The 18,053-nt window shown below is 43.1% G+C and overlaps 1 protein-coding gene and 1 long non-coding RNA gene across 3 annotated transcripts in view; one reads left to right on the top strand and one right to left on the bottom strand.

Moving 5' to 3' along the window:
* The window catches only part of LOC307207667 (uncharacterized protein), a gene marked incomplete at its 5' end in the record, with an annotated part of 413,689 nt that overhangs the window by 359,860 nt on the left and 35,776 nt on the right, over nt 1-18,053 (bottom strand). The window lies entirely within an intron of this gene.
* Nucleotides 12,182-16,302, top strand: LOC307207735. 2 transcript variants are annotated; one of them, XR_013834810.1, is made up of 3 exons: nt 12,182-12,277; nt 15,443-15,645; nt 15,979-16,302. It is a non-coding gene; the product is annotated as an uncharacterized lncRNA (long non-coding RNA). The 2 variants fall into 2 exon arrangements; XR_013834811.1 differs by having other exon boundaries at nt 15,443-15,686.

Genomic DNA, 18,053 nt, shown 5'->3' with positions numbered 1-18,053 from the left:
CTGTATCCAATCCTATGGTTCCAACACTAAGGTGAACGGTCTGATAAATCTACTTAATCCATTGCCCTTCTGCATTTCAGAAATCAGGTTTAAGAGTTGCTGGCCACATTTGGATAATATAGGATATTAACACTCTGCAAGGATGACTGACAAGCAGATTGGTGCCAAATCACGTATGCATGAGGTGGAGGATATTGAAGTTGACAGTGCTTGATAATTTACAACTTTCACCTTCAGCATCTCATAATTTACATCACAATCACTGAAGAGAAACCTGGAGTCAAATAAAATTGACGGGATTAGAGCCCATGTGTGATGTCCCTGAAACTTTGAGACTGCAATCTTATTGTTAGTTACCTTAACATATAGGTCTGATTGAACTCAATGGGACATTTCTGAGTAAGCATATATAGGGTTGTGCCTCAGAATGCTCATTTTGAACATGTGGATGGAACTTTCCCATGATCCCTGCTGAATGTGGGCAAGCTTTATCTCCTAGCTGTCAATCTCTGTGATATTTCGTGGTATAGTTTACTTAATACAGAAGTGGGAAATCTTTTTCAGCCCTTTTTTCTGGGCAAACTCCTGAGAGACATATGACAGTGGCAAGCAAAAGTGTGGGGGGGGGCAATTGATGTAAATGTTAACTTTATACACAAGTGTAAGTCAGTAACTGTATATTATAACACACTGAACTTCTGGTTTGGGGGGGTTGTGTCCTACCAGGTGTTTCTCCAACTATGCTTTCGGTTAATATCCAAGGATAAGGATAGAAAACATGTGGTCCTCCATACATTGTTGTACTATAGCTCCCTTCTTGTTGTTGTTTTGTTGTTTAGTTGTGTCCAGCTCTTCATGACCCCATAGACCAGAGCACGCCAGGCACTCCTGTCTTCCACTGCCTTCCGCAGTTTGGTCAAACTCATGTTAGTAGCTTTGAGAACACTGTCCAACCATCTTGTCCTCTGTTGTCACCTTCTCCTGGTGACCTCAATCTTTCCCAACATCAGGGTCTTTTCCAGGGAGTCTTCTCTTCTCGTGAGGTGGCCAAAGTATTGGAGCCTCAGCTTCACGATCTGTCCTTCCAATGAGCACTCAGGGCTGATTTCCTTAAGAATGGATAGGTTTGATCTTCTTGTAGTCCATGGGACTTTCAAGAGTCTCCTCCAGCACCATAATTCAAAAGCATCAATTCTTCGGCGATCAGCCTTCTTTATGGTCCAGCTCTCACTTCCATACATCACTACTGGGAAAACCATAGCTTTAACTATACAGACCTTTGTCAGCAAGGTGATGTCTCTGCTTTTTAAGATGCTGTCTAGGTTTTCATTGCTTTTCTCCCAAGAAGCAGGCGCCTTTTAATTTTGTGACTGCTGTTAACATCTACAGTGATCATGGAGCCCAAGAAAGTAAAATTTCTCACTGCCTCTGTTTCTTCCCCTTCTGTTTGCCAGGAGGTGATGGGACCATTTTAGCTTTTTTGATGCTGAGCTTCAGACCATATTTTACGCTCTCCTCTTTCACCCTCATTAAGAGTTTATTTAATTCCTCCTCACTTTCTACCATCAAAGGGTAGCTCCCTACCCTTGGCCATTTGTTATGCTAGCTGTCACACATGTTAGCCTTGGAGTCCAAGAACATTTGAACACAGCTTGCTCATCTCTAACCTACAACCACCCTTGTTCTGAGTTCCAGCTGGGCTACCACTAGGAGGTTGGATTGTGCATGCAAGTTTCATTCACAACCCAAACCATAACAGTCAGCGGTGGCATTTTTTATGTAGCAGACTTTACTTCTAGACACTTAAGAGCATAGGAGGCTTGTGGATCAGGCCAATGGCCCCTCTAGTCCAGCATCCTGTTCTCCCAGTGGCCTGCCAGATGCCTATGGGAAGCCCACAAGCAGGACTAGAATGCAACCTCATTCGACACACTTACGATTTCCATTCGACGCACTTACGATTTCCATCAACTACAAACTCCTCTGACTGCGGAGCTACAACATAGCCATTATGGCTCGTAGCCTATGCTAATCTTATCCTACATTCACTTGCCTAATCCTCTTTTAAAGCCATACAAGTTGGTAGCTGTCACTACTGTCAGCCTCTTCTGTCAGCTCAGTGGAATATCCCTTTCCTTTTCAGGCTGCAGAAGTTCAGCTGGACATGCATGCAAAAGCCATAATGGTTATCCTCTACCTCCACAGTCAGAGGCAGCAATGCTTCTAAATACCAGTTGCTGGAAAGCATGGGAGGGGAGCGTGCTCTCGTGCTCATGTCCTGCTCACTGGCTTCCCATATGTGTCTGGTTGGCCACTTTGAGAAAAGATTGCTGGACTAGATGGTCCACTCACCAGATCCAGAAGGGTTTTATCGTGTCCTTGTGTTATGTTAGCATGATGATTTAGAGCAGGCATGTCCAACAGGTAGATCGTGATCTACTGGTAGATCACTGGACATCTACGGTAGATCACTGGTAGATCATTGGCTCCTCCCAAAGAAGCTGAACAACTGTGGCTCCCCTTAAAAGAGTTCAACATTTTCCCTCCTCCCTGAAAAAACTCAACAACTTTGACCTGAACTCCAAAAAAGGGGGTAGATCGCTGCCAGTTTTTAACTCTGTGAGTAGATCGCAGTCTCTTGGGAGTTGGCCACCCCTGATTTAGAGTATACTTAGGTACTGAATTATTGTCTTCATTTTCCTGGTTGTAAAGCTAGTGCTTCAGTCCCAGTTTCTAACATTCCTTTTAGACTACATTACCTGTTGTGTTATGGAACTGTGGCTTTTTGATCGATATACTGCCATTTCAGGGTACATTTCATTCATGGTAGTGTGACACAGCAGACATCCTTGGACAGGTCCCTACCTCCCCAATGTTCTTATGCACTTCTTGCCCCCCCCTCCATTATCCATCCATAAAAACAGGAAGGGAAAACTGTATGCCAGCATATTACCCCCATTTTCATCCCATGATTGTCTTGATGAAATGGGTTGCAAACAGATTTTGCCCCCAGAAGAAACCAACACAGAAATGAGTGCTAAATATTAGGAAAGCAGAATAAAATACTGTCTCGATGCAGCCTTAGATTCTGTTAACTATGGACCACCGAGCTGCATACACCACAGACAAAAATAATACTTGCAATAAATAATAATAATAATAATAATAATAATAATAATCTGTACAGAGTCCAATATTCTGGGGGGGAATAAAGCAAAAGGCAAATAAATTTCCTGAGACAAAGCATCTGAAATACACTTACAGATGTTTCTCTACGTTACCAAATAGAGGGAGTGGGTGGGTGGAGGGAGCGAAGTCCCCTGAGCTAAAATGAAAATTGATTTTTGGGAGGATGGCGGGGCGGGGGAGGGGAAGAGACTGAAGGATATGAGTGGATCATCATAATTGGCTCAACATGTGCCACAAGCTCCAGGCTACTTCAACTTCTTTTCTTAGCTGACAGATTTCTTTTGGAATTTCTCTCAAACGAAATACAAATGGGTTAATTGCAATATGTGAAACATTTGACCATCATATCCTCGACAGTGAACCCTCTCCACGGGGGAATTTCAAGAACCATTGTCAAATTCATAACAGCCATTCTAATCCACAGAACCCACCAAAAAAAAAAAAAATGCACCCAGGAGCGGCTTGAAAGGTGTGTGTGTGTGTAAAATCAGGCTATTTTACTGTAAGACGACACCATCTACAAGAAAATCTTTAATAAAAAAAGAAGAAGAAAGGAAAGAAAATGCTGAGAGTAAAAAGTTGAATATCCGCTCATTAAAGGGATGTCAAAATGAGAGATCTTATCTGCTAATCCTTAAATGCAAATTACTCAGGGAAATTTAACAAGAAACAATTTATGTTCCCAACTGCCTTTGTAGGGATAATAAAGAAAGAACATCCTATACCATTTAGTTTCATTTTAAGAATGAATACCTTGAGCATTAATTCACTTACTGAAATGACTACTGTAAGTGATGCATAATTGAGAGCCAGTGTGGTGAAGTGAGTGTTTGCCTAGAATCAGGGAGACCCAACTTCAAATATCTACTCAGCTGTGAAACTCACAGAATGAGCTTCGGCCAATCACAGCCTCTCAGCCTAACCTACCTCACTGGGTTGCAGTGTGAGGGTAAAATGGGAGAGGTGGAAATAAAACATAAACCAGATGGAGTTCTTTAGGAGGAAAGGCATCTTGTGAGCTACAGCCTGGTAGGAGCTGGCTGCAAATAATAGCACAGATACTGGCAGGGTGAGGTCTGCTTCCAATTAACCTCCATCTCCAAGACCCACCCTGTGATGTTCACTGGGGATCACCCTATCACATCACTATGGGCCTCCTCTAGGTCTCAGGGTTTAGGCCCTGAAATCTCAGGTCCTGGGATGCTCCTGACCTGGCAACTCTAACTGCAAATGACTATTGAAATTTTCCATTATTTTAGACGTGGCTTGCTACGTGCTTTGTATGATGAAGAACTGGAGTGGGGAGGGCAAGCTGCTGTCTGAGAAATATAATTCCAAAAACCCCTTGGGCAAGACAGAACTACTTGCATAGCCCTCTGGATTGTGGCCCATCTCATCAATCAAAAGATAACTAGCTAATGCTTTTAAGAAAGCGTGGTGAGCAAATCGTTGGCTTGTTTCCCTTAGAGACTAGGAATGAGGGATTGAAAAAGACTATGCATCTTCTGAAGTTGAAGCTTCAAGATCTTTATCTCAGTTTGGGGGAAGAGGAATTCTATTTTGCTGGGAACCCAATGAGATTTTCATTCTTGCCTAATCAGGAAAATATGTCAGTTGTGCTCTGAGCCTCTCTAAAACAATGGCAGATTACACTGAGGCATTTTGCCCACTGGATGGGAAATGGATGCAGGGATATTGCCTTAATTTCTGATGAGAGCTAATTACAACCCTAGTTTTGTGCTGTTAAACAGACACAAGTCTGGCAGGGGAGTGGAGTGGGGGAAGGAAAGATGGAAATCTTGCTTAAATGAACTGATATGGGTTTAGGGTGGCCGTGTGTCCTACTTTACAGAAGACAGTCCTCTGTTTGCAGGGCTGTCCAAGTCTGATTTAAAGATGAAGAACGTGGAGGGAAAAGAGCAGACTGAGTAGGTACTTGGGTGATCCAGTAAGTCTTCCCTGCTATGGATTGCATTTCTGTTTAAATTATACCTCATAGAATCAAAGAATTGTAGAATGGGAAGTTACCCCAAGGGTCATCAAGTCCATCCCCCAGCAATGCTGGAATCTTTTGCCCAACATGGGGCTTGAACCCAAGACTCTGAGATTAAGAGTTTCATGCTGTACCAACTAAGCTATCATATGTCTTGAGGCACACAAATCTGTATCTACAAATGTAATATTATTTTTTATTTCATGAAATTTACAATGTTGCTTGTTTTCAGAAAAACCTCAAAGCAGTGTGCAAGCAAGATAAAACAATAAAATTAACACTAAAAAAAATTTACAACCATAATTTAAAACATACAGAAGGTTAAAACTGCAATAAAATAGACTAAAACAAATTAAAACTCCTACAAACTTTCTGAACATCTGGGTAGGCTTGCCAAAATTTGCAGTTGTACTTGAATATGCAAAGTTGTATTCTCTTTTGCTCTCTTTTATGGTGATGTATACATAAGTGGCCATGCTAACTGGGTCTTGGGTCTTGACTTTTAGAAGACATCTAAAGGCATCCCTGTTTAGGGAAGTTTTTAATGTTAGAAGTTTTATTCTGTTTAATATTTTGTTGGGAGCTGCCCAGAGTGGCTGGGGAAACCCAGCCAGATGGGCGGGCTATAAATAATAAATTATTGTTATTATACTTACTATTATTACTATTAGGTTTGAGTTCATGAGACTCTCCCCTCCCCCCAATGAGTTGAAGGTAGAATGAAAAAGTCATCATTGCCTGAAGTGGATGCTCATCATGCTATCATATCCAGGAAGCAGTTTTGCGGTTTTCATAGGGCTCTGTAAATTTACAAAAAATCTGCCTCAGGGAAGGCAACTGAGGGACAAAGGAAATTAATGTTTGTCATGGAAACAATGCCTTTATTATAGCTCAAAACTACATGTGACTTACAGTTGTCTGTGCATTTGCTCTGATTTTTTTAACTAAAAGAAACAGCATTAGAGGCAGCAAATTTTAGGGGAAGATTCAAGGCAGAATAAGAGTTGCATAACATTTCCCCCTTATTATCTGTCTACTCTAGGACTGAGTGACCTTTCCAGCCCATGGGCCATGTTGGAAGACATTGCCTTTGAAGTTTGCATTTCTAAGTGGGTTTTTTATTTTATTTAAACAGCTGTAGAGGCATACAAATGCATGACTACCAGGGATCCTAATTTGAATTTGACCTGCAAGACTGTTTGTTTCAAGCCATACCAAACCTAGTCTTCACACCTGACATTACATATGATGTCATGTGTGTGGCAGGTAAAGACATTGCTACCTGCCCAAAGTAGGGTTTGCTGATATCTCTGGTCACTTTTGCCCATATGGTTTGATTTCAAAATGTGTAAACAACGGAAAATTACTCACTCACAGTGGCTCAGGGAGATCAAACCCCAATCTACTGACTCAGTTCAGTTCTCCACCCCTGGCCTTCTCAAACATCAGCCTGCCCACATGCTAAGCTAATCTTCATAGGCTCTCCTCCAGGCACTTTCACGTTTAAGGATGAGCATTTAGCAATTGGAAAAATGGCTTCCTGGCTGTGGCAGCCCACTTGTGCAATGCTCTCTCCCTAGAGGCTCAGTTTGATGTTTTATTTTCTGCACCAGGTAACAAACATTTTTTTAAAACACAACAACAGGTATTTCACCCTTGGACAAGATTGTTTTAATATCACAAATTCATGCTGATTTATTCTGTTGTTTCCTCTGCTTTAGTCTGAGGTCCTTCATCCACCTTTTGCTCCCACCCTGCACTCAACTCTCACCTGTGGCTTTTAGAAGCTATCAGAAGGCAATAGTGGCCACACCCCAGGAATGGCTTCAATTGGCTGGCTAAACCAGGTGAGGGTAGCCAATAGGTCTCAAACTCTTGGTGAGTTAGAGGACTTGTCTATCCCGTACATGTGAAGCACGGGAGCCAAGCTGGGCCCCGGGTTATGGGTGCCTAGTGTGCATGATATCATGGTGTCATGTTATGACATGATGTCATGATGTCAAGTATGACACACACACACCACACACCCCCAGCCTTGGAACCTGACTTCCAGTGGCACCAGAAGTCAGATTCTGAGGTCTCAGAAGGCCTTGGAAGTTGCATGGGGGCCCTGCGGTGTGGGTGATGAGCACCCACAACAAAACTTTTATGGGTGCTCAGGCACCCATAGCCCCCCATAGTTGGCACCCCTGATGTGATGACAGGCATTGAGCCAGTTACTGCTGCAAACTGCAAGGGTAGAAGTTTGTACCCTGCAAGAAGATGCTTGCTTCACTGAGACAGGCAAGGAGCGATGCCCAGCAGATCGCCAGCCAATGTGCCAATGACTACTGGCTAAAGCTGTGTCAAAGCATTCAACTTACTGCTGATAGTAGCAACACTTGCAAAATGTACAAAAGCATGAAGAAAAGCCTTTGGGCCAATAGTCAGGAAAACTGCACTGCTGAGAACTGCTCTGAGAGACAATCACAGACTGCAGCAAGCAGATGAAGCAATGGGCAGAGCACTATCAAGAACTGTACTCATGGGAATGCATGGCCGCTGACACAGCAGTCAACAGTGTTCAGACTCTGTGGGTCTTGGGAGAGCTGGATTCCTGTCATTATAAGCTGAAGAACGCCATCAAGTCTCAGGCATGTGGTAAAGCCCCAGGACAGGAAGGAATCCCAACAGAAGTGCTGAAAGCCAACTTCAATTCCTCTCGAATGATGCACATCCTACAATAAGACATGTCTTTCCATGTTTCAGTTTCTACAGCCGCAGCAGGTGCTGCAGCTTTCCAGTGGTTTGACTTAACCCTTGAGGATCTGCTCTTTCATTGGTCTCCCAAGGCAGACAGACGCCAACAACTCCATTGTTTATCTCTGTTTTCAGATGTTATTCTCTCTGTTTCCTTCCATAGAGTAAGCCATCCTTGAAATATTTATATTGAATGTTGGACTGTACATTTTATAAAACAATGAAACATACAAATCAACAAGGTGATATGATAAAGGCATATGGTCTGCTGTGGTGTGTTAACTCATTCCACTGTCATTGTATTATACAGGTGCTGCAGGCTTTCATAGCACTTTCCAAACCTGCCACACCTCCAGGGCCAGTCCACCCATGAGGCAAGGTGAGGCAATTACCTCAGGATGGCAGGCTCTGGATAGCTTAGAAAGACTGCCTGGTCCTCCTCCACTGCACACCCACAGTCTGCACACCCACTGCCAACACTGGAAGGCAGAGGGCAGACACACAACAGCGGGTGTACAGTGGGCATGGAGCTGCTGCACGAAGGAGGAGGTGGTGGTGTGTGAATGCACCTGCTACAGGAGATGGGTGCATAACAACAGGTGCACAGTCAAGAAGGAGGTGGGGGGGGGAGGGAAAGGTGGCATTTTTGGTTTTGCCTCTAGTGGGCCATCCAGGGCCAGTCCTGCAAACCTCTTTGTCTACAGGCATTGAAAATGAGTGTGTATGCCATAGGCAATGTTGTCTCTCCTATCCCACTTTCATATTCCTCTTAATAACTCTTGTCAGTTTCAGCTCCCACTAACATTTTAAGGAACCTGGAGGATATCCCAAAATCTTTAAACGGTTTCATTGGCTATCTGTATCATGCCACATCCCATTTCTACAGAAGGATTTGTCAGGGAGGCGGGCAGAAAAAGAAGTATCAAGTGTTTAATGTGTTGTTGATTTTTCAGGGGTGCCTATGCATAAGTTAAAAGGGCATTAAGATGCTAAATCAGAACAGCAGAGCACGAGACACCTGTCTGCAAGCAAAGACAGCAGATGCAGAGAGAGCTGGAAATTTCTGCCCAAATGGGAATAGCTGAAAGAACCAAGACACTGAGATAGGTATTGCCTATGAGATGGGTCCATGAATAAATTGACTGGAATTCATATGGATGTTAATTTGTGACATCCCAATAAAGGCACTGTGCTACCCAGCTTAGAACCAGATTATCTACTGTTTGTATCACCAAAGGCCCCTGTGCAAAGGGGAGGCATGCAGTTGGTTCAAGATGGGGTGTGAACACAACAAGGAGCAATCCTTCCAGTAATAAGAATCAACTAAAACCTGGAAGCCAATTCAATGTTTTTGTTTTTGGGGGACAGGGGGCGGGCAGGTGTGGAGGACTCCCTGGTCCTGAATAGGGTAACTGTGCCCCTGAAGGACCAGGTGCGCAGCCTGGGAGTCATTTTGGACTCACAGCTGTCCATGGAGGCGCAGGTCAATTCTGTATCCAGGGCAGCTGTCTACCAACTCCACCTGGTACGCAGGCTGAGACCCTACCTGCCTGCGGACTGTCTCGCCAGAGTGGTGCATGCTCTGGTTATCTCCCGCTTGGACTACTGCAATGCGCTCTACGTGGGGCTACCTTTGAAGGTGACTCGGAAACTACAACTAATCCAGAATGCGGCAGCTAGACTGGTGACTGGGGGCGGCCGCCGAGACCACATAACACTGGTCTTGAAAGACCTACATTGGCTCCCAGTACGTTTCCAAGCACAATTCAAAGTGCTGGTGTTGACCTTTAAAGCCCTAAACGGCCTCGGCCCAGTATACCTGAAGGAGCGTCTCCACCCCCATCGTTCTGCCCAGACGCTGAGGTCCAGCGCCGAGGGCCTTCTGGCGGTTCCTTCATTGCAAGAAGCAAAGCTACAGGGAACCAGGCAGAGGGCCTTCTCGGTAGTGGCGCCCGCCCTGTGGAATGCCCTTCCAGCAGATGTCAAAGCAATAAATAACTACCTGACATTCAGAAGACATCTTAAGGCAGCCCTGTTCAGGGAAGTTTTTAATCTGTGATATTTTAGTGTATTTTTGGTTTTTATGGAAGCCGCCCAGAGTGGCTGGGGAGACCCAGCCAGATGGGCGGGGTACAAATAATAAATTATTATATTATTATAATGCTACTTACTGATCAGCTGGTGTTAAGGTATGTTGTACTCCTATAGTTTATTTTGTCAGGTGTGAGAGAATTAGCAGACAAATACAACAGGGAACCTTGTACTCAGGAGCAAAGGGTAGCCCCTGGGCCTCTTTAACAAATGAATTAAATACATAAACATATAATCACTTTTGACTTCCACCCCCATTGTTAATCTTAATGTAATGATTTCCCTCTCCACATCTCTTTCATAACTCTATTTTTATAAATCCTTTGTCAATCCATGGTTTGAAATTTTACAAGTTTTCTGTCAATCCTACCAATGTATGTAATTGTTTTCAACGGCTTTTCAAATAAATTATAAACATTCCCCATTCTTTATTAAAGACCTCCTCTTCCTGATTTCTAATTCTTCCTGTAAGCTTTGCCATCTCTGCATAGTTCATCAATTTTGTCTGCCACTCTTCTTTCCATTTCTGGGCTAACAGAGTCTACGCAGCTGTGGTTGCGTAAATAAATAGTTTCGTCTGATCCTTTGGGATCTCTGGTTCTATAATGCCTGAAAGAAAAGCTTCTGGTTTCTTAGGAAAAGTTATTTTCAACATTTCTTTCAGTTCATTATATATCATATCCCAGAAGTATTTTATCATCTTATATGACCACCACATATGATAAAAAATACCCTCTTTTTCTTTTTCTTCACATTTCCAGCACATTTTAGACTTTGATTTGTATAGCTATATGGCTGGATAGTGGATGTGGGTGGCGCTGTGGGTTAAACCACAGAGCCTAGGACTTGCCAATCAGAAGGTCGGCGGTTCGAATCCCCGTGACGGGGTGAGCTCCCGTTGCTCAGTCCCTGCTCCTGCCAACCTAGCAGTTCGAAAGCACGTCAAAGTGCTGATAGATAAATAGGTACCACTCCGGCAGGAAGGTACGGCATTTCCGTGCACTGCTCTGGTTCGCCAGAAACGGCTTAGTCATGCTGGCCACATGACCCAGAAGCTGTACACCGGCTCCCTCGGCCAGTAAAGCGAAATGAGCGCCGCAATCCCAGAGGCGGTCACGACTGGACCTAATGGTCAGGGGTCCCTTTACCTTTACCTATGGCTGGATAGTGTTCTCGAAGCTACCAGCATGAGTTTGACCAAACTGCGGGAGGCAGTGGAAGACAGGAGTGCCTGGCGTGCTCTGGTCCATGGAGTCACGAAGAGTCGGACACGACTAAACGACTAAACAACAACAACAACAACAACATGGCCCTCAAACATGTCCCCACGCCACACTCCTCATCGGGGTGCTTGGCCCCCTGCTCCCTCTCTGATGCTACACATGCTAATCATTTAACCACTTTATTTTTAACTGTATTCATTTAAGCGTTTTGGTGTTTGCCTCCCAGGGTTTCTGTGCCCAGGATATAACCAATAACACATGCATAGTTCAGTTGGTAGAGCACAAGACTCTTAATCCTGGGGTCATAAGTTTGAGCCCCACATTGGGCAAAAGATTCCTGCATTGCAAGGGGTTGGACCAGATGACCCTCATGGTCCCTTCCATCTATACAATTCTATGATTCTGTGAAGCAAATCTTTTCCATTAATTATATGGTGCTACCCCTTAGTTCCAGTGTCCTTCTGCAGCTCAGCTTACAACCAACCCTAGGAACAGGCAGCTGATGCATTCGTTCATTTATATCTTGCCTTTTTCCCTGACAGGGACTTAAGGCAGCTTACAGGTGAACTGCTTATTGCTCAGGCAGGCCTTTGAAAACAAAGGTGCAGACAGTGCTTACTGCTGGGCTGCTGTCAGGGCAAACTGTAATTTCTTATTCTAAATGTGTTCTGATGTATTTCAATTACTGTTTGTCATAGAATCATAGAACCAGAAGAGTTGGAAGGGACCCCAAGGGTCATCTAGTCCAACCCCCTGCGATGCAGGAATTACAGCTAAAGGATCTCTATGACTAGTTTATTTTTTATTACTTTGCATTTTATAATGTTAATTTTAAATGGAGTTAGCTGCCTTGAATCCCAGCTTGGGAGAAAAGCGGGATATAAATTCAATAAATAATAATAAATGTGCATTCATGAGCTGTGTTCATGTTCTCGTCCCCAAATGCAGCTCCCTAGCATTCCACCTCTCATTTGGAAGGCGGGTTAACCTTCACCACCCAACCTGAGCCTTGCTGCTCCCATCTCTCTCACCTAGGAGCAAGGTAACAACAATTAATGTGGTTTCTTCAGCAACCTCTGTCTGTCTGTGGAATGGATTTCTCCTCTCCCTACAGCCCTGCACCTCCAAATCTGCTACAGAGGGTTGTGGGATCCTCGAGAGCTAATTTGTGGGATTCTGTGGGAGGAGGAGAGGAAGGGGAAGTCCCATGGCATGAGCAGAAGTCTGCTTGTGTGGCATTGGATATAACCCAATAAAGAACATAACACACAGTGGATATCAACAAACCTACTCTAAAAATTAACAATCGGTTCTAACAGTGCAATCCTGCATGTCTACTCAGGGGGAAGCCCCACTGGGTTCAATGGCATTTACTCCTTTGAAACTACTGAAGGCCGCATACAGTATACTACTAGAATGGGAGATGAAAGATGAAGAGGTAAAATCAGTCATGATCAAATGGGCACAAGATATAGGTCATAATATTATGATGGAAGATTGGGAAAGGTTATGGAAAACCGTTTTAAAATTTACAGATTGTTCTTTGTTGAAAGAAAATTATATGAAGATGATGTATAGATGGTATATGACACCAGTGCAATTAGGAAAAATGTATAAAACAAGCTCAAATATGTGTTGGAAGTGTAAAGAAAAGGAGGGGACATTTTACCATATGTGGTGGGACTGTAATGAGATTTTTAAAAATTGGGAAATGATATACAATGAATTGAAGAAAATGTTCCATCTAACATTTGTTTAAAAACCTGAAGCATTTCTGTTAGGGATTGTAGGAAAAGGCCTGCCAAAGAAGTTGAAAAACATCTTCATGTATGCGACAACGGCTGCGAGAGTCTTAATAGCACAAAGATGGAAGACTGAGGAAATCCCGACTAAAGAATTATGGCAAGAGAAACTGATAGACTACGCAGAATTGGCAAAATTGACACATAAGCTACGGGACAAGGATAACTGTGACTTTAAAGATGAATGGGAACCTTGTACAAAGTATTTAAAGAGGCAACATAGTGAATTGGACTCCTTGGCAGGTTTTGAATAAACACTCAGAAACATTTTATTGAAAATAACTACCATAGTTCGACAAATCAAGGATTTATACAATTTTGTAACATGCAGAGAACAGCATTTATAGAGAAATCGGAGATTGGAACTGAGAGAAGTCGGGGTGGGTGGGAAGGGGGGGTTGTTTTATGGGAGGGAGGGGGAGAAAAATGGGGGGATTAAGGATTATATGTTTTAAGATAATATGTTTTGTTTAAATTCCTAATAAAATTTTTTTAAAAAAAAAAACAATGGCATTTACTCCCAAGTAGATTGATATAGAGGCTCAGCCTAAATGAGAAAGTTTGGGCAACAGGTGCATACTCCTTGTGAAAGCTTGGTTTGTTGATAGAAACTATTGTATAACATATAAGAGGTTTAAAAAAGGCAGGTGCTCACTTGGTGACAGTAAAAGGGATCTGTCTGGGGAATCTATGGTTTTGTTTCTCATTACAAGGGTGCCCCCGAAAACAAAGTATCCTTGCACCAGGCGAGGGCATTTGTGACACTATCATTGCTGTGACTGTGTGTCTTGGGAGAAGAGCTCATCAAACTGGGATGGGCCTGTTCTGAAACTGCAATGTCATGAAAACTGCCATGCTTGAAAAATGTCTATTCATTACAAATCAGAATAATTATTGATGACAGACTGGAATAGGTGGGAGACATCTCATTAAACACAGCTATTGGTAAATGTAGGGGTATGCCTGTTTGCCCCTTTAAAAACTCTACATTTTTAAGGAAACAATCCAACTATCAGTTTATGCATGGAAGAATCCCTAGACTTCAACCATTATCCCAGTCTACATCTGTATTGGAATCAATTTTAACTGCTTTTTATGTATAGTATTGTTGTTAAATGTTAGTATTGTTTTTATGTTTTTTATGTTTGGAATTGTTTCAAATATTTTTTTTATTTAAAACCACACACCTTTTTTTCTTTTTTGTGCTTTATGACTGTATCTTGTTTTAATTGATTTTCTAATTGCATATATTATTGTCATAAGCCACCTAGCAACTTTTGGTAAAGGGCGTAAGGCATATTTTAAAAACTATTGACCTAACTCTATGACCTCTATCTGTAGACCAGCCTTTACCAGCTTGTGCCTTCCAGATGCTTTTGGACACCCATCAGTTCCATGGCTGTTCATGGGACATTTTGTGTACCTGGAACAGCCTTCCCAAACCTTGTGTTCTCTAGATGTTTTTGGAAAGCTGTGTTGGCTAGGGTTGATGGGAGTTGTAGTCCAAAATGTTTGGAAGTACTAGGGCAAATATCAGAGGGCAGGATCAGATTCAATGGCCATACATTGATTTTTGTTCAACAGTAGGAGAAATATATTGATAGTAAGAGCAGTTTGACAATGAAGCCAATTATATGATTGGGCGAAAAGATGCCTGCATTGCAGGGGGCTGGACAAGATTATCTACCGTATTTTTTGCTCTATAAGACTAACTTTTTCCCTCCTAAAAAGCAAGGGGAAATGTGCGTGCGTCTTATGGAGCAAATGCAGGCTGCGCAGCTATCCCAGAAGCCAGAACAGGAAGAGGAATTGCTGCTTTCACTGCACAGCAATCCCTCTTGCTGTTCTGGTTTCTGAGATTCAGAATATTATTTTTCTTGTTTTCCTCCTCCAAAAACTAGGTGCGTCTTGTGGTCTGGTGCATCTTATAGAGCGAAAAATACGGTATGTGGTCCCTTCTAACTCTTCCATTCTGTGATTCTTTGATAATGGGGTGGTGGATACTTTCTCACTGGAGAACTTCAGGCACAATTTGGGCAGCTATCTGTAGTTGTGGATTGGGCAGGGGTTGGGATAGATGACTCACAGGGAACCCTCCAACTCTTTAATTCTATAATGTGGATATTTGGGGCTTATGCTATGTGCTGCAGTGTTGTTGTTGTTGCATTATGTTAGTTTATGGTTCACCTTTCATATAGATTTCAAGGCAATTTGCAATCATACAATAAAAACAATTTAAAATAGGCTTAAAACAATAGAAAATAGCAACTAAACTAAAAACAACACAAGATAAACATCAAAGGCAGAAGCCTTTTCATCCTACTGGGAAAGTTTGTTGATACAAATATATATATTTAGTTGTTTCTGGAAAGTACGGATAGCAAGTCCCTGTCATATCTCAACAGGGATGCTGATCCACAAAACAGGGGCCATCACAGTGAAAGCCCTGCACTGAGTTGCTGTGGAGCAGGCTACTGATATTTCAAGAACTCCAAGGAGACGCTCTCTTGCAGAACACATTGACTTACTGTGGATATAAGGGGATACTGAACTGTGCAAAACCTGGAGGGTGGTCAACAGCATGATCCAGTTCCAGTACACGTCATGGGTAAAGATTCCATCCATGCCCTGGTTTGAGGGTGTTTATAGGTTTGCCATAGCAGCTAGGATTGATTGATTGATTTGCCTTTATATATAACCTATATATATATATATATATATATATATAACCTTTAAATCTTAAGCTTCTGCTAAAAAATGGGAGCTGAGGCAGCCATGGCTTCTCCTGCCCATTTCCCCTGCCCCAGGCCTTCTCACCTGCTCCTCTCCCTGGCCTGCTGCATTATGCATCTGCAGCACTATTCAGTAAAACAGGTGGGGAGCAAAAGGAGTGGGAGAGGATCTGGAAGAAGCCACAGTTCATTCTGTCTTGATTCCACAGCACTGTGAAAGGTAAAGACGGAAACTGCAGCTGGCAACCCTTGGTGGCATCCCTAGATGCCTGAGAGATAACAGCAACCTGGAGGATGTCCATGGCATGGAAGCAAACATAATTAGGAGCCCTGGTGAGAATAACGTTAAGAGAGAATGAGTGAATCCGTGGTGCTTGCCGGGGGATAATGATATTAGTGGACAAATATTTGAAGACTGGAAAAGCCAAGGAGGGCATAAAATAATTCTGCAGAGTATAATTAGGGTAATATTTAATTAAGAATACTGAAATTAAGAATGAGGGCATTAAAAAAAAACCCAGATGACTCTGAAAGCTAAATTTGCTGTTTTATTTCTCTGCCAAATTAGTTCTTGCCGAATCAGTTGTGAAAAATCAGGTGTGTACAGTGTAGTGGACTTGGATTTGGGAGACCCAGGTTCAAATCCTCAATCAAATTGCTATCTTCACAGGGTTGCTGTGGAAATAAAATGGGGAGAGGGAGAACATTATGTTCTTGAGCTCCTTGGAGCATGGGTGAAAACTCAGTAGTTTGCCTCAAAAACCACTGGGCTTTTGTAAGCATCCCTTGCAAGCGCTCACTGGGGTCTTTGTAAGTGTCATCTCTAACTTTCCTCAGGATCTAGGAACATTATGGGCATTGGTAATGGCCCCTGTGGTGGGTTAGAGCTGCCTTCCCAACACCAATGTAGCTGCTGCTTACCTGAATGAAGATGAGGCACAGTGTTGGTAGGATCCAGGCAGTGTGGGTGCGTCAACAGAGGTGCCAGATTGTAGTAGCCTGGAGTCCTTGGGTGCAGTGAAGGATGCTGCCATGCCACTAGTGCTGAAGGAAGAGTCAGCTGCCAGTTCAGTTGCTTCCTGCAAACTGAATGGGATGTGCAATGTCTTGTCCTTCATCTCAGGCAGTAAAATGCCTTGGGATGGGTATATATTCTGATGGGAGGAAAATTCAGTATACCAGCTCCACCATTGGTGTACTTTCTTCCCTGGTTTTTCAGGTGTGTCCCTGATCCACTCTGCTCTGCCAGCTTTTCACCTCTGTTGAAGTTGGAGCTCTGACATCAGTGAGGCTAGGGTCACAGAGGTTTCCAACGGTGCTGGGGAGGAGACTATGTGGTATTTTCCTTTTTGAGTTTGACCATTGAAGAGGGAGATCCACCCTGTTCTACAACCCTTGGACCATCAAGGACAATAAACCTGCAAGACAAGACAATGGAAAACATACACACAAACGCTTAACAGAATGTGTCCACTCAATGAACACAGAAATGCTTCATATAGTTTATTAATTTTCCTGCTAGGCCTGATCTGCGTGGCAGCAACTGTGAGATGAAGAAGACACTCAGACACCCTTCAAACAGAAAAACCTCATGGAGCATGTGTAGCTCAAATAATTATTTTCATAATAATTTCTTGTATCTTGAATACATCTGGCTGGATGCTGTGTCCCTGCCTTCTATAATTAAAGGCCCACATCCCAGTGTTGCATGAGCACTCAAAAATAATACTTCCAAATCCCAAATGTTTTCCCCCAGACTCTTCTTCACAACCTGTCTATTGAAATCCATAACCTCCCTGGTAAAATCAGTGGATACAAGGAGGAAGCATGGAAAAAGGTAATGCACCATAAGGAGCTGGTAAGGCTAGTATGATGCAGGACCCTGGACAGCTCCGAGAGACAGCAGGAAGTTGATGCAGTTCTGAGGCTCCACACAGATGTACATAAATAAATTTCAGATTCTGCTTTCTTTAAGAAAAATATCTTCAACAGGATGGAATTTGGGCAGATGTGTCAGGCAGAGGGGTGATTAGCCATTTCCATACCTGCCACCTACTCATTCCGCAACTCCATGTGTGTTTGCTCTCACAAGCACCCCTTTCCTACCACTACTTCTCCATTCAAAACCAGGTTCCTGCATGGCACATGTTGCAGTAAACCCCTAAGTCCTAAATCTGGCTGAGTTACCTCCCAAGACAGACAGTTGGAGTTGGACAACAGAGCTGCTGGGGACTGCCTTTAAAAGCCTTGGCAATATGGACAAGTACGGTATTTCCTCTTTTTT

The sequence above is a fragment of the Podarcis cretensis genome, assembly GCF_951804945.1.
Source record: "Podarcis cretensis genome assembly, chromosome: Z".
NCBI lineage: Eukaryota > Metazoa > Chordata > Lepidosauria > Squamata > Lacertidae > Podarcis > Podarcis cretensis.
This window is presented reverse-complemented; position numbering and strand designations above follow the sequence as displayed.